The sequence below is a fragment of the Crocuta crocuta genome, unplaced genomic scaffold (assembly GCF_008692635.1).
Source record: "Crocuta crocuta isolate KB4526 unplaced genomic scaffold, BGI_CrCroc_1.0 scaffold80, whole genome shotgun sequence".
Taxonomy (NCBI): Eukaryota; Metazoa; Chordata; class Mammalia; order Carnivora; family Hyaenidae; genus Crocuta; species Crocuta crocuta.
In genome coordinates, this window is record NW_027527559.1 from 1,917,988 (window position 1) to 1,934,684 (window position 16,697).

The 16,697-nt window shown below is 45.7% G+C and overlaps 1 long non-coding RNA gene across 1 annotated transcript in view; it reads left to right on the forward strand.

Annotated features, from left to right (window-relative positions):
- Nucleotides 1-1,342: 1,342 nt before the first annotated feature.
- The window catches only part of LOC144236246 (uncharacterized), a 69,957-nt gene continuing 54,602 nt past the window's right edge, over nucleotides 1,343-16,697 (forward strand). The window contains exons 1-3 of the long non-coding RNA XR_013336467.1: nucleotides 1,343-1,564; nucleotides 4,572-4,806; nucleotides 5,660-5,766. This is a non-coding gene — a long non-coding RNA (uncharacterized LOC144236246). The remainder of the gene's footprint in view (nucleotides 1,565-4,571; nucleotides 4,807-5,659; nucleotides 5,767-16,697) is intronic.

Consider the following 16,697-nt stretch of genomic DNA (forward strand, 5'->3'; position numbering starts at 1 on the left):
GTGGGCCCCTCAGGGACAGAGTCCCTGGGCTGGAAGGAGCCATAGGAAACTTAGTCTCCCCTCTGGGGACCAGCTCGAGCCTTCCCTCTGGACGATCCGCTAACTGTGTGCTCTGGTTTAGATGCTCTCTCCTCTCCTGCCCTCCGTGGATTTGATGTATGCCCTCGTGATTTCATGTATGGTTGTCGGGCCGTCTTTAAGTCGCCCCTTAGATTTCTAAGTTGAGAAGCCCTCATCCATTAGTTTTTCCAGGTGCTCTAACCTGTGGGGATCCGTTGTGTCCACGTCCTGCCTGCTCCACGGACTGCCTCCCACATGAGACGGGATTCTTTCCACTTAGGCAGTCGCCTCTATATATGCCTCCTAAGAAACAACAATGGCAGTTGTTTACTAGCAGAATTCCAAGAAGGTTGCCAGGGTTTCTGGCCCCTACGCACCTTGGAGAATCAGCCCCCTTTCCTCTGAGCCCATGGGTGGGAATTGCTCCCATGACTAGGGTGCTCATCAGCTGACTTTGAGCTAATCCCAATGGAGATAATTCTGGTGGTCCTGGCCTAATCAGGCGAGCCCTTTCTGAAGTCAGAGATATAGAAAGGATGAGTGAGATTCAATGTGGGCCGACGTAGGGGGCTGGGTCATGGACTTCCACTGTAAGGGGCCCCGTGATAACAACTTGAGCGTGGCCCCTAGTGGGTGAGAGCAATCCCCAGCGGAAGCTGGCAAGGAACTGAATTCTGCAAAGAGCTTGAGGGAGCTTGGAAAGGATCTTTCCCTAGTCTAGTCTCTAGGGGGGAAGGCGCAGAGAAATCAGCCACAAGGGGCCTGGACTTCTGATGGACAGAACTGTGAGGTTACACATGCCTGTTATCTTAAACCACTAAGTTTATGGTGATTTGTCATACACCATGGAACGTAAATACAGGCGCTCATCCACGTGCTGAACCTTGTGGAAAGGATGTGCATTTCATTCCTGTAGCAGTCCTCGAGGTCATCGCTCTGTCCATCGTTAGAACAAGGGGCCTAAAGCCCGGCTCAGTGGACAGGAGCGACAGACATTGCTTCCCCAAGTCCTGCAGTGTCCCCTTCACGTTCCTTGAATTAGTAAGACTGTCCTTGGCATTGCTTAGTCTGCCCTTATAATTTGAATGACCTTGGCTAAAGCATTTTGATCCAAACCATTTCATTTCTTACGGGTTTAAGCCAATGCAGCTGCTCCTTTCCATTTCATTGTGCTTTTCAAGAATCTAATTAGGCCTTGAATATTACAATACGAAGCTTAGACTCTTTCACAAAACACAAACTGAGTGAAGCTCTCTCTGTCCTTTGTTTTTAAGAGACACACAGTGTGAGTGCAGGAGCTGCCTCCGTGCTCCCGGCCTGCCCTGCCGCCTGCTTTCACGCCGCTTCCCCTGGAAGTGGCCCCTCCTCCACAGCTGGGCCTCACAGCAGGCTTCCGTCCTCCCTCAGCTCCAGGCTCCCCCCCAGGCTGGGGACAAGAGTGCTTCGTCAGCGACTCCCGCTGAGCCCCGCTGCTGGACCCATTCCGACCAGGACCTTAGGCCAGGTGAGTGTGACGGTTTCCCTTGTGAGCACATCTTTACCTTGTATCCATGTTGCAGGGTTTCGGTTACTGTCTGGCTCCGTCATGCATGGCTTCAAGCGATTTGTCTATTTTTAGAACTGCCGGAAAGCCACTCTTCCCCACCCAAACACAAGATATGCAGAGAGGTTACAGAAATGTGCCCTCGCTCTCACATGGGAGAACAAAGAAGGCAGAGTGAAAATTGCAGGAGGAATTGAAGACAGAGTGGAGGGCAGGGTGTCAGTGTGGGGACAGGCTGGAATACGAAGGCAATACAAATGTCATTACACTGAAATGAACGGGAAAGCTCAGTAGAATAGGAAGGCATAAAACCACTTCCACCACCGATGAGCAAGGAAGAAGATTCAGGGCAAACTACAAGCGCAGAGAACACACCAGCACAGGCTCCGGAGCCTGGTAGTATTTGAAGTCTGTGAGATGTAATTCTCTGCAGCGAGGGGTCATACAGACGCTTCATAGGAAGAAGCCGCGAATTAGCGGGGCCCTCTCAGAGATTATCATCAATTCAGGAGTCAAATCATTAGAGGCTTTGGGAAAATCAGATGAAGGTAATAAAACTATGACAATAATGACATAATATTAAATATTCAATATACTATTGAACTGATTGGATCCTAACAAAAATCTTTGGAAGCTCTTACTGATGTTGTAACCATTTTACAGACAAGGAAATTGAGGCGCTGAGGACTTAAGTAATTTGGCCAAAGGGAGGGCAGGCACGGGAACCCTCTGGCTCTGTCCTCAGTGCAGGGAGGACGTGGCGAGTGATGACACGTGAAGTACTGTGATTTACTGCAGCTGTACGTGCTCCCTAATTACAACGTACGACATATGCCTGTGTCTCAATGAGCGGTTGTTGTTTGTGCACTTTGGAGATTCATAGTCAGCCGTGGGGAGGAGCATGACGCTGCACATTTTACAAAGCGACTTCACGTGAATTTTTTGGAAGCAGCCCTATAAGGGAAGCCTGTCCGCCCACATTCTCCCTGCTGCTGGACACAAGAGGGGATGGACGCGGCAAGCGCGCAGGCTGACTCGCCCAGGGTCACGGCAGCTGTGGGTGGGAAGGCGTCCTCCGTCTCCCCACCCAGCTCCTGACCAAGCTCGTGACAGGCAGCATCTGGAGGTGACACTGGAAAAGGAGGCGACGAGTTCCATCTTCCCGTAAAGACGTTGGTGTCGCAGCCAGCGCCCGGCGCCCTCTCGGCTGCAGTCAGGGAGGGACACCCGCCTCCCGCAGTGGCCGCACTTGGTCCTCGGCCTTTAAAGCAAGCGCGTTTACAAGTTCAACAGTGACCAGAGTTGCAAACTACTATGGGGAGGACTCACTAAGACGAAGAAAAGCCAAATAAACTAAAATCTCATATAGGTGATTCCAACAAAGGCTTTCTTTTTGTAAGATGATTTGAAGGTCTGACACAGAAGAGCCTTTCGAGAAAGAGTTCAAAGTATTTCCTCCACTCGCCGCAGCTTCAGGAATCAGCAAAGCATCCGCATCCTATTAGCTTTGATTTCCAGTTCATGAAAACCCATCGGTTTTTTTCTTTTTGTTCGGTATGCAGTGACACTAACTCAGCCATTTTAAATCTTCTTATAAGTTAAATGGATGATCCTCTCTCTAACAACAGAGCCAAGACGAAGCCCCGGTACTGGTCTTGGGCACAAAAGTTAGGGGACGGGGCATTAAAAAACTAGAACTCAAAATAAATAGTATCTTCATGTGATTTTTTTCACGTTTATTTTTGAAAGACAGAGACAGAGCACGAGTGAAGGAGGGGCAGAGAGAGAGGGAGACACAGAATCTGAAGCTGCTCCAGGCTCTGAGCTGTCAGCACAGATTCCTATGTGGGGCTCAAACCCACGTACTGTGTGACCATAACCTGAGCTGAACTCAGACGCCCAACTGACTCAGCCACCCAGACACCCCAGTGTGATATTTTTAAAAGACAAAATGCCCAAACTTCCATAGTGAACAAAGCATCCAAATTTTAAATGAAGGCTGTATGAGCACGAGTGACTTCCCGCCGGCCTTCGGCCTGGGGACGGCCCCCGGCACTGGTACACGGTGCTGCCTTCGGATGCTTCATGCCTCAACCTTCTTGCTGCATGTGGTGTTCGGTGCAGGCCAGGGTGGCTCCCGGGGAAGGCGGAAATAGGAAGAATGAGAACAGACAGGGCAGGTATCAGGCACCGCGTGATTTGCTCCCTTTGATGGGTTACATTCCCGGAAGCATCATACAGCGCAGCCTGCGCCCCCGCCGTCCGTGTGGCCCGGAGTGGTACTAGGTGGGCCGAGGGCCACAGGGACAGCCAAGCGTCTGCACGTGATGACGACGGAGCTCCGACAGAACAGCGCCGGCCCCCCCGAGCCCCTAACACCAAGCCACGGCACCCCAGCCAGCCAGCAGCACAGCATTTCCCCTCGAGACAGCGCTGATCAGTATGTACATCCACGGGACTGGAAGGTGACCTCGGGGTTGCCGTGAAAATAGCAAAGAGAGGTTTCAAATAAATACCCTTGAAACAAAGGGCATCCCTGGGAAGAGGGAAGGGCATGTCCTCCTGTCCGGGGACTGGGTGCCCAGGGTCGTTTTGTGGTTGGCTGGGCAAGTTTTTCTGGAAGACCCAAGAGACGAAGAACCGAGCGAGTCAGCTAAACTGGAGTAGCTCACAGAGCTTTCCTTCGAACTGACTTTCTTCTTGATCTTTTGTAATCACAGATACATAATTCAGTGTGCTTTCATAAAATATGCACGTCCTTCCCCGTCAACAGGTGTGAGGACGGGCCTCCCCAGTCAGCAAAATCCACATGCTCCCTGGTTTAACTGACCCCATGTGCGGCCACAAATCCCTGCAGTGTGAGTCAGCTGACCTAAAGGTATAGCTCGGTGGGACTCTTTTGGGGGCCAGCTCCGGGGTATCGCTGAGCCGCTCACAGATGACATAAAATCCCAGACGGGGTNTCTAGCTCCAGGCCGGCACATTGAAAGACTTGCAGAGTCTCTGCCCCACTCCAGACCGACTGAGGCACAGTCTGCATGGTGACTAGCCCCCTGATGATTCTGACACACACAAGAGTTTGAGAAGTACTGGTCTAAGAGCATGGCACCCACTAGCCTGGGCTCCCAAAGCCATCCTGGTGACCAGGAGCAACTAGCAGAAGGATGGCGTGACGACCTGCAACCGGGAACAGCAAAGCAGAGGTGAGCCGTGAAAAGCGTGACAGCCCTTCTCGGCAAGGGGCTTGCGGGGACTTCGTGGCTCGATGGGCACATATCCTTAGTCAAAGGGAGACTCGGTTGTAGATTAAACCATTCTCAGATTTCTGGGACTTTTCATGAAGGACATCTGTATCACTGAGGGCCAGTGGAGATGGAGGCTGGAAGGGACCTGAAGACTGAGCATCTGGGAAGAAGACAGGAAGAAAACGTCCTCTGGTGTACTTCTGGCTACAGACTGGGCCATGGAAGACTTGGCAAGCTGGCCAGTCCCTGTGGGCTTGGATGCTATAGAGCCCTCCTGGTGGCTCAGAGCTGGTATCGTACTGACCATCTTCACACTTTTTCTATACAGATCGTTAGACTCTCGGGCTTATTTTGCAACATACGAGTTCACATGGGTCTCATACAAGTAAATATCAATGATAAGAACAGTAGCTTCCATTATGGAGCACCCACTCTATACCAGACTCTGTTCCAGATGACCTGAAGTGGCTCTTCAAACCCACACGGCTCCCCAAGGAGGCACTCTGCCATCTTATAAGTGAGGGACTTGAGACACAGGCACTGTGACTTCAAATTTTGCCCCACACCATTTGATTTGTCCTAAATAACTTGTTCGAACAAACAGGCGATTGTTCCTTGGTTCCCCTCCTGCAGTAAGTCCATCTTCTCTGTCAGTTTGGTCCACAACCACCAGCCTGGCCGCTTCGTCTCCTGTCCCTTGACCAGTGCTTGGCCGCATGTTGCCGTTCCCTGTCTTGGGGTGACTGGGTTCTTGGAATACACTCTTGTCTTGCCTCCCCCAGACTGAGGCAGAGCCCCCCTCTCCCCACAGAACACTTCATGGATCGTGTGGTCCTCCCTTCTCTTTGGGGAAGGGCTCGTTGGCTCAGAAGAGCTGCTGGCCTGGACTCCTTCCTTCTCTCCGTGCCCACCGTTCAGGTAAGAAGCTCTTCTCGCCTCCTGCTAATGAGTCATCATCCAGGAATGCAGAATTTGGGAAGTGAAATGACCTCTGATGTGGGAAAAGTTATTTTCCAGGAGTAGGAGAGTCCCCCTTTAGGATCAGCACTCAGGGAGCGCCCGCCTGTCCCTTTACCTGCTAACGCGGCTCATCGTTGAGCATCTAGTGTCTTCTAACCCCGGACTAAGCTAGGGCCATAGGCTTCCAGGTTTTTCCACCAAAGCCATGTAAGGTACTGCATCACGACAAGGGGTGTGGGAGCAGGTCCCCAAGGGAATGGGATACAAATGTGAAATCTATTTTCAGCCTAAAGTTTAATCCGTAAGAAAGAATGCAAATGAGGACTACTCTCGCGTGATGTGTCTTTGTTTCACTGTCAGCACAATTTGAATTTCATACAAGATTAAATCACCTAAATTTTCACCTCTACGTTTCTGAGTGAAGTTAAAACTCCTGAGTGATGCGCTGTGTTTATTCTGTGGCATTTAGTATCCCCAGCGCACTGCTCCGAGTGCCCAGAACAGCCAAACCCTTGGATATTAAGGTCCCCTGATGGTTTTGCTAAATAACTATCATGGGGATCAGAACAGTCGTTCAGAACAGGACAGGTGTCCAAGCACTGCTCCCACAGAAAACATCGGAATGGTAGTGACGTCTCCGCTGCGTGGGCCCTGCAGTGTTAGCGTCTCTTCCCAACGAGAAGAGCTAGACGGGAATCTGTGTCACTGAGCAGGTGTTCTTGCTGATCTGCAGAGCCTCCGGTGGCCACTCGAGACAAAACGTCTACCGTACCTTCCTGCCCCCGACCCTTTGAGAAACATCCTAATGAGATCATGTGGTGAATATCCCTTGAACAATGGCTTTCCCTGCCTTCTGCAGCAACGAGGGAAAGCCGCCGAGCCAGCTGGATAGATGGGTGTGAGCGCTTCAGTAATCTTAAAATGAAAGGAAGTCCATAGGACTTCGGTATTTTACCACAAACGTGCGTTGTCGAAGGGGTAAATCCTGCCTCTAAGAGGAGGGTTGGAACTAGTGTGAGGGGCCCCATTATCTCATGGTGAAGTGCACTGTCCCCGGGGAGGTCATCAACGATATCCACCAGACTTTATTAGTTATGTCTCAGCCTGAGGACCCCTGCGATTCTTGTTGATGGATCTATCCTTGGCTATGAAAGATTTTGCCAAATACATGCCTTTGGCTTAAGGCATTTAAATAATTCTAGCTTCAGAATTAATGAAGAGATTATTGAAAACATCCTGACAGCAATTTGGAAGACAATCTGCTCATATATTTCTATTTGGAAGAAGAGCAATTGTTAAGCTAAATTCATCTTAGATCCTAATCACAAGTGTCAGACGATAAAAGCACTGGTGAATTGGAGAAAGAGAAATTGAAACAAAACCTTACAAACTAAGTCAGAACATCTTCATGGTAGGAAATAAATGAGACAATAGAAACATAGAAATTTCCCTAATTCATAACATAGTTCTTTGTTCTAGAGATTTGTACATTATTGTGAAAATCAGCCACACTGGATCTTTTAAATTATTATGAGAATACTTTCCTTCATTTATTTTGAAATATGTCCTGCTAAAAGAAAGAATATATAGAAACGCATGCCCGGTTTAGAGAATAACATTAAAGAAACACTTACCTACTCACCAGGCACCAAAAGGATTGTTCAACAATATGTATATTTATGCCTAAACAGTAACAAGATTAGTTTTGCTTGCTTTGAGCTTTATATCTGTTTTAATTCTCAAACACTTGAGTTTTTCTTCTCTCAGAATGAGCTTTCTAAGAGTCATCTGTGTTGGGGGGTATAGCTGCTTAACATTCCATTGTGTGGTGTTGCAGATAGCAAATCCATTCGTATACCTACTTTTAAATGGATACTCGTATTCTTTCTGCTATTATCAATAGTCCAGCAACAAAGATTCCTGCGCCTGATTCCTAGTGCACAGGCACCAAATTTCCCTGGGGCGTACACCCGCTAGCTGGACTGTTGAGTCCAGGGATGGAAATGTTGGATTTTACATGCTCTTGTGAGACTCTTCCCCAAAATGGCTGTCTCAAATCACCCCTCCACCAGCCATGCACTGCTCTCGATCTCTATCTCCTTGCAAATTTACATTCCTAGACAGTTTGAATTCTCACCCATCTCTTTGGTTTGAAATGGTATCTCATCATCTTATACATTTTTCTGGTTAATGATCACATTGATCACATATTCTTATGTACTTTGTGAATTGTCTGTTCCTTTACTGCCCATTTCATATATTAGGATGCAATGTTCTTCTCATGGCCTTTTTTGGGCTATATTGAGGTATAAATGACAAAATTATAATACATTAAAGAATGCAATGGGATGTTTTGATATCCAATTCTTTCTTTCTGTCTGTCTGTCTGTCTGAGTTTCTTTCTGTCTTTCTGCCGAGAAACCTCAAGATTTCTTTTAGCAAACTTCAGTTATACAATACAGGATTATAAACTATATTCAGCACAAACTACACTAGATCCTCAGAACTTATTCAACTGAAAGTTTGTATCTTTTACCAAACTCTCCCCATTCCCTCCCCCACTCCTGCCCTCAGCCTCAGTAACCATCTACCTACACTGTTTCTATAAATTTGATCTCTTTTTTTTTAGAGATTCGACATATAAGTGATTTCATGCCACGTTTGTCTTACTCTGACTGGTTTATGTCACTTAACATAATGCCCTACACATTTATCCTTCTCTTTAAAGGCAGAATTATATACATCACATATCACATTATATATCCTATGCCATACCCATCTTACGTTCCCTTACCCATTCCTCCACTGATAAACACTTGTGTGGGTTTCACATCATGGCTTTCATAAATAATGCTTCAATGAGCATGAGAGTATAGAAATGTCTTCAGGATATTGGATACCCACCTAGACAGGGGGTTGTAGATCATTGATCACCTACCTTAAATTCCTCGACGAGCCTCCGTACTGTTTTCACAGTGGCTGCACCGTTTACACTCCTACCAAGGTGTCAAATGTTCTTTTGTCTACATCCTTGCTGCCATTTATTATCTCTTGTGTTTTTGGTAAGACACATCCTAACAGATGTGAGACATCATCATGGTTTTGATTTGTGTTCCCCTGATGATGAGTGATTTAAACACCTTTTCAGGTACCTATTGGCCATTTGCATGGCTTTTATGGGGGGAAAATGTGTGTTCGTGTCCTTTGCCCATGTTTTAATTACTTTTTTTTGCCATTGAGTTTTATGAATTTTTTGTATATTTTGGGTAACAGCCCTTACTGGCTGTGTGGTTTGCAAATATTTCCTCCTATTCTGTAGCTTGGCTTTTTTATTTAGTAGATGATTTCCTTTGCTTCACTGAAGCACTTTAGTTTGGTGTATTCCACTGTTACTCATTTCTTTTATTGCCTGTGCTTTAGATGCCAAGTCAAAAAATCATTACCAGGATCAGTGTTATTGAGCTCACTCCCCCCCACCATATATTTTTTCTAGGATCTTTGTGGTTTCAGGTCATTAATACAAGTCATTAATCCGTTTTGAGTTGATTTTTGTGTATGGTATAAAGAAGGTTCCTGTTTCATTCTTTTGTGTGTTGTCCAATTTTCCCATTTATCAATTTCCCCAGCATCATTTATTGAAGAAACTACCTTTTACATGGTGTATTTTTGGTGCCTTTGTAGAAAAAGAACTGACCATATATACATGGGGTTATTTTTTTTTTTGGGGGGGGGCTCTCTGTTCTGCTCTGTTTATGTATGTGTCTCTTTTTATCCCAAAACCATACTGTTGTGATTACTTCAGCTTCATAACATAGTTTTATTTTTTTTTTAATATTTTTCTTTCACAGTTTATTGTCAAGTTGGATTCCATATAATACCTAGTGCTCATCCCAACAAGTGCCCTCCTCCATGCCCATCACCCCCCTTCCCCTCTCCCCCACCCCCATCAGCCCTCAGTTTGTTATCAGCATTCAAGAGTTCTCTCATGGTTTGCCTCTCTCCCTCTTCCCAACTATTTATCCCCTTCTCCTCCCCCATGGTCCTCCATTAAGTTCCTCCTAATCCTCCTATACGTGCAAACATATAGCATCTATCCTTCTCTGCCTGACTTCTTTCGCTCAGCATAACGCCCTCAAGGTCCATCCATGTTGCTACACAGGCCAGATTTCATTCTTTCTCATTGCCATGTAGTATTCCATCGTATAGATAAACCACATCTTCTTGATCCATTCGTCAGTGGATGGACACTTAGGCTCTTTCCATGTTCTGGCTATTGTTGAGAGTGCTGCTGTGAACATTGGGGTACATGTGCCCCTATGCATCAGCACTCCTGGATCCCTTGGGTAAATTCCTATTTATCCACGTGCTATTGCAAGGTCATACATAGTTTTAAATCTGAAAGTGTGGTTCCTCTGGCTTTGTTCTTCTTTCTCAAGATGGATTTCGCACTGTGGGGTCTTTTGTGGTCCCATATAAATTTTAGAATTGTTATTTCTTTTTCTCTCTGCCATTGGAATTTTGATAGGGATTACAATGAATCTGCAGATTACTTTGGTAGCTACAGTATGGACATTTTCAACAATATTCATTCTTCAAACCCATGAGCATGGAATACATTTCCATTTCTTTGCTCTACATAGGACTTCCAATATTGTGTTGACTAAAAGTAATAAGAATGAGCATTTTTGTCTTGTTTCTGTTTTCAAGACAAAGATTTTAGCTTTTTGTCACTGAGAATAATGTTAGCTGGTGGCTTGCCATACATGGTCTTATAATATGCTGACGTACATTTCCTCTATACCTACTTGGTTAAGAGTTTTTATTGTGAAAGAATGTTGAATTTTGTCAAACACCTTTTCTGCATCTATTGAGATGATCCTATGATTTTTATGCTTCATTTAGTTAGTGCAATGTATCACGTGAATTGATTAGAATTCTGTTGAACTATCCTTACTTCCTGCATATCAATCTTGGTGTATGACCATTTTACTATACTGTTGAATTCAGTTTGCTGGTATTTTGCTGAGAATTTTTGCATTTATTTTCATCAAAAGTATTGGTCTGTAATTTTCTTTCCTTGTGACATCCTTGCTTACCAATGGTATCAAGGTAATGCTGGTATATAAAGTTTATTTATTTATTTTTAGAGAGCACAAGTTGGGGAGGAACAGAAAGAGGGGGAGAGAGAGAATCCCAAGCAGGCTCTGCACTGTCAGCATGGAGCCCGATGCAGTCTTGAACTCATGAACCATGAGATCATGACCTAAGCTGAAATCAAGAGTCGGATGCTTAACTAACTGAGCCACCCAGATTCCCCCCAAAATGAATTTGGAAGTGTCCCTTCTTCCTCTATTATATGGAGAAGTTTGAGAAGTATAAGTTATCACTTCTTTAAATGTTTGTAGAATTCACCAGTTAAGCCATCTGGTCCCAGATAGCTTTTAATTATTGACTCAATGTCCTCACTAATAATTGGCATATTCAGATTTATTATTTCTTCAGGGTTCAATTTTAGTAGGCTGTGTTTCTCTAGGAATTTATCCATTTCTTTCAGGTTATCTAATCTGTTGGCATGTAGTTATTCCCACTAGTTTCTTATCACCCTTACTCTTTCTTTCTTACAGTTGTAATGTCTCCTCTTTCATTTTTTATTTTGATTTACCTGAGGCTCTTGTTTTTCTTAGTTACTCTCGCTAAAGTTTTGTCATTTTTTAAAAACAATCAGCTCTTATGTTTCTGATCTTTTCTATGGTCTTTCCAGTCTCCATTTTATTTATTTTTGCTCTGCTCTTTCTTTGCTATTCCCCCTTCCCATACTAACTTTGGGCTTAGTTTGTTCTTTTTCTAGTATTTTGAGTTATGAATTTAGGTTCTTTATTTGAGATCTTTCTTTTTTCTTTCTTTCTCTTTTTGAGTCTGTGTTGGTTGCTGTACATTAAATAAAACATCACCTCTCTTAGTCTTGACAGACTGGCCTTCTAGAAGAGATGAACCTCTTCGGCAGCCCTGCCTGCCATCCCGGTTGCCTTTTAAATCCTTGTGATTTTCCAAGCTACCATCTTTGTTGTTAGTAGCTCCCAGTAGATGAGGTGTGCCAAGAGTTTTCAGTGACATAAAGGCATGGGAAATGCCCATATGCTTGTTCAGGCTCCCAGAGGACGGTTGATTGCCTGACACTTACACTCCCCAGTGAAGGCGAATTTGAAGCTTGACCTTCAATAAGCAGATGAGAATGTCATGAGGTTAGTTATGTATCTAGCCCCTATCCAGAAGAAACTGGAAGCTGATTGTTTTTGCCTCCTCACTCTGTACTAAGCCCTTACTCTGTACTGAACTGCTGGAATGGCTTTTGTGCACAGATAGAACCATCTGTTTGTTTTGTGTGATTCTGGGGGCTTCTGAATGTCAGGCACATCAGCCCCTAGATCTAGGTGAGTTGGAACCCAGTCCTTCAGGTGGCAGCTACAAGAGTTGGTTGCTAGCTGTGTGGACAACCTCCTTCCATGGAGAAGCTGGATATGTGGTTTTACTGTGGAGTCTTACTAAGGGAGATGGTAGGGGATGAGCTCCCCAGTTCTTCTGGGCTCCCGGGAGGATCCCAGTCACCTTGCACCTGCAGATTGGTTGTAAGCTGGAATCTCGGGCTGCAGCTGGGAAAGTACAGTCACATTCCTTCCAGGAAGAAACTGGGAGATGGACATGGGCATTTTTGCCTGCTTCCTCTGCTGAGTCTGAGAGTATGTTTGTTTGTGTACTCACTTAGTAATGTTGCTGTTGTTGTTGTTGTTTGATATGGTTCTTTGGCACTTGTGCTTGCTGAGCCCCATTATTTACTATCAAAGTAAGATCATTTGAGCCCCTGTCCCTTATGTGACAACCACAAACATTGGGTTGATGAATGTGTGGACCAGCTCCTTCTAGGGAGAAGCTGGTGACTTCTCCCCAGGAGACAGGCCCTCAAACCCCTTCCACTGAAAAACTGAGACGTGGGTATTTCTGTCTGATCCTTGTGCACTGAGCCTGGGGAGGGTGGCCTCAGGGAGTGTTGGTGCACCGTTGTTTGCTATAGTCCCATAGGACTTGGGAATATAAGCCATGTTTGGGTCTCAGAGCTAAGTGATGTGTGAGTCCACCCCTTAGGTAGGAGCCCTAGGAGTTGGGCAGTAGATGAGAGGTTTCAATACGTAGCTCCTCACCGAGAAGCTATGACGCTCTGTGCTGGGGTGGCGTTTAGAGTGAGAGTATGTTCTGGCCGTTCCTATCCATTGCAACGTGGGTGTTTTCTCAGTTGCCTGTTACTTAGGAGAAATGATTCAAGTAGTTTCTGGATTTCTCTCAGAAGAAATGGACCCATATGTTACCATTCCGTGCATCCGCGGGAGGAGGGGAGGTCGGAGCCTCCTATCCTGCCATCTTGGTGTGGGCCCCTTCTGACTGATTCTGGGAGTTCTAGTACTTGTGCATTATTGAAGAGTCCTGTGTCAGAGTGGCTCACAGTTACACTTCCTGTATGATGTCTTTATTTTCATGAAGTAGACCTATTAACACTTTCCTTAATGAATTAGAGTTTTGGCTTTTATGTAGAAACCCTTCTCTACAAAGCCCAGAAAACTAGTGTCTCCAGTGTCTCCTTTTAAAAGTTTTGAAGTTTTGACTTTTACATTTAAGTTATTAATCACAGGTCAGTTGGTCAGTTCAGGCTCTCATGAATCAGAGATCCTACACAAATTCAAGCTTTAATAATAATTTCAAGGCTACAGGGAATCACAAGGCAGAACCAAAGCGGAGAGACATTCAGGACTGTCAAGGTCCCCAGGCTCTTTCTTACTGCATGGACATGCATTTTGGCCTAAATTAAGGGGGCTCTCAATTGTGTGTGGAGAGATCTTAAATACATAGGAAGGTGGTGTTTCATTCAGTGAAACATCTCCATTTTATTTTTTTTAAATTTTTAGTGTTTTTATTTATTTCTGAGAGATAGAGAGAGACAGACTGCAAGCAGGGGAGGGGCAGAGAGAGAGGGAGACACAGAATCCAAAGCAGGCTCCAGGCTCTGAGCTGTCAGCACAGAGCCCAACGCAGGGCTCAAACCCACAAACCGTGAGATCATGACCTGAGCCAAAGTCGGATGCTCAACTGACTGAGCCACCCAGGTGCCCCTATTTTTTATTTCTTTTATAGCTTATTTATTTACTTTGAGAGACAGAGAGAGAAAAAGAGAGAGAGAATCCCAAGCAGGGTCTGCACTGCCAGCACAGAGCCCGATACGGGGCTCAAACTCACAGACTGTGAGATCGTGACCTGAGCCAGACACTTAAACAACTGAGCCACCCAGGCGCCCCAAAACAGCTCCATTTCATACCCAGATATTCAACCCAAATGATATTTCCAAGGATCTATGCCTGATAAATCCATGGGTTCCGGGTTCACTTTCCACCAGTAACCCTAGATAGATCAGTTATATCCTGCTGAAAGTCTTCCATTGGTAGCCTTCCCTGTAAGCATCTCCCAGTGTTTTCCAGGAGGTCTGTCAACTGGGTAACCTCCTCTCTTTCTTGGAGGCATCGCCCTAACCCCGCCACAGAGGGAGGGAAGGACTTGGAGACTTGTTTCTTATCACTCGTCTCCTGCCGCATAAGGACGTCCAAATCAGGCAGCCAAAGACCGATTCTGCTTGTGCCTATCCATCACCCACCTCCAGGGTGTAGAACAGAAAGCGAGACCCTGGAGTCGTGCAAGATGGGGAGAGGGTTCCGGGGGAAGGAGAGAGTGCTACTGGAGCATTGCCATGTTCCCTCCACTCCCTGGGGAAGAGGGGTGCTTTCTTATCACAAGTCAAGGGATGGGACTTCAAAGAATCATTCAATGCTCATGTGAAGTTCAGGAATGTGGAGCTCCTGCTCAGTAATGTTAAAAGTAAGAAGCTTCCAGGGGCACCTGGGTGGCTTAGTCGGTTGGGTGTCCGACTTTCGCTTAGGTCATGATCTCGCGGTTCGTGGGTTCAAGCCCCGCGTCAGGCTCTGTGCTGACTGCCGGCTCAGAGCCTGGAGCCTGTTTCAATCTGTGACTCCCTCTCTCTCTGACCCTCCTCTGCTCACGCTGTCTCTCTCTCTCTCTCTCCTAGAAATAAATAAAGCATTTAAAAAAAAAAAAAAAGTAAGAAGCTTCCTGGAATTGGCAGGAAGGGGAGATGAGGTTACACAGGGAGGGAGCTACAATCTCATTAATGGAAAGAAAACTGGACTTGATTTGTCGCAAAGGAGACATTGCCCAGGAGGATTAGATGGTCCCAACAGAGGGCTTCTGCATGGGGGAAACTGGCTGAGGCTGGAGGCGACGGGGGAAAGTTGTGAGAAACCAGGACAGGCATTGGGGCATCGTCCTCAGAAAACTTTAGGTACAGGGTCCTCAGTGGTTGTGGTTCTAAAAATCTGCCAAAAGCATCCAAGAGAGAAGGACTTAGTGCTTGGACCTTTGGCATATGTGGAGGGTTCCAGAGTCAGACATAATCCATCCTGCCCCTTTCCTGCCTGTCTAGTGCTGCAGGGGCGGGGCTGGCTGGGGAGTGGAAGGGACCCAGTGGGAGAGCAAGTCTGAGGACAGAGAGATTACCTCACCCTCCTTCTTCACTGAGTCAGGTGCAAGCTGTGGGCAGGAAGGAGTTTCCAGCTCCTGAGAGTCTGAAGACAGATATTAGAATGACCTGGATTTAAACACACCTTGTTAGTTTTCTAAATATGGTTACAAGTGTTATGGGGATTCTAAGATTCCATCTAAAGAAAGAGAAGAAGAAATGGGTGTAAAGCAAATGCTGTGAAAAGTGGTAACGTTGTCTTCTTGCTTCTGAGCAAGTGCTGATGGCCCAATAAGTACCAAAAAGCTCTTGTTTCCTTAGTATCTGTACTGAAAGTGTGTGTGTGTGCGCTTGTGAGAATAATCTGTGTATGTACATAGATTGTCCTTGTTTCTTCCTTTTGGTGTTAGGATTCATCAGTAATACACATCATGCTTGACAAACTCTAGATTTTTTTAAGGAAGAAGTTGGGAAAAGAAGCAATATTTATTAATGTTCTAGGCAATTTACTTTCCACTTATAAGAAAATGATTCCTTAAGTGAGAAAATAATCTGATCCTTGCTTAAAAGTCAGTGCTGGATAATCTAAGCTCTGGCTGAGGACACCGCAGAGCCCAGTGGCCCTAGAGCCCCTTCCTGACATACAAGCATCATGTCCGCGGGGAGCGAAGAGCAGGTGGGATTCAGCCTCAAGATTTACCCCCTGTCCTCAGTTATCTCCGGTACGAGTAAAATCCATGCTTTCCTTGATGCAGAAAACTGCTTCAAACAGATACACAAACACTTCCTATTAATACACATTTGATAAAAATGTTTAGGCTTATTTTTTTTAAGTTTATTTATGTATTTTGAGAGAGAAAGAGCTTGCATGGACAAAGGGCAGAAAGAGAGATACAGAATCGCAAGCAGGCCCCACGCTGTCAGCACAGAGCCCAGCCTGGGGCTCGTCCCCAGGAACCCCGAAATCATGACCTGAGCCGAGATCAAAGATGGACGCTGAACAATTGAGCCACAGGTGCCCTTTGAACGCAGGGGTTGCTCACTGGAACAGGCCCCTGTCGCCTCATTTTGCAGCCACACGACTGTCCATTAGTGCTCATGAAATGATTCCCCTCTTCTGCAAGAAGAAACTTGAAAAATCTATTCAGGGAGTGATAAGGGAAGCTCTAACTATTTCTGCAGAAACTGGCCAAAGAAACAAACCCAAGTGATAGGGGAAAAAATAAAAACACCAAACCACCTTTTTTTGTTGCTGAATCTGGAAACTGATGATTGATAAAGGGCTGAGGACTCTTGGTGTAGAAGACTTTCATTT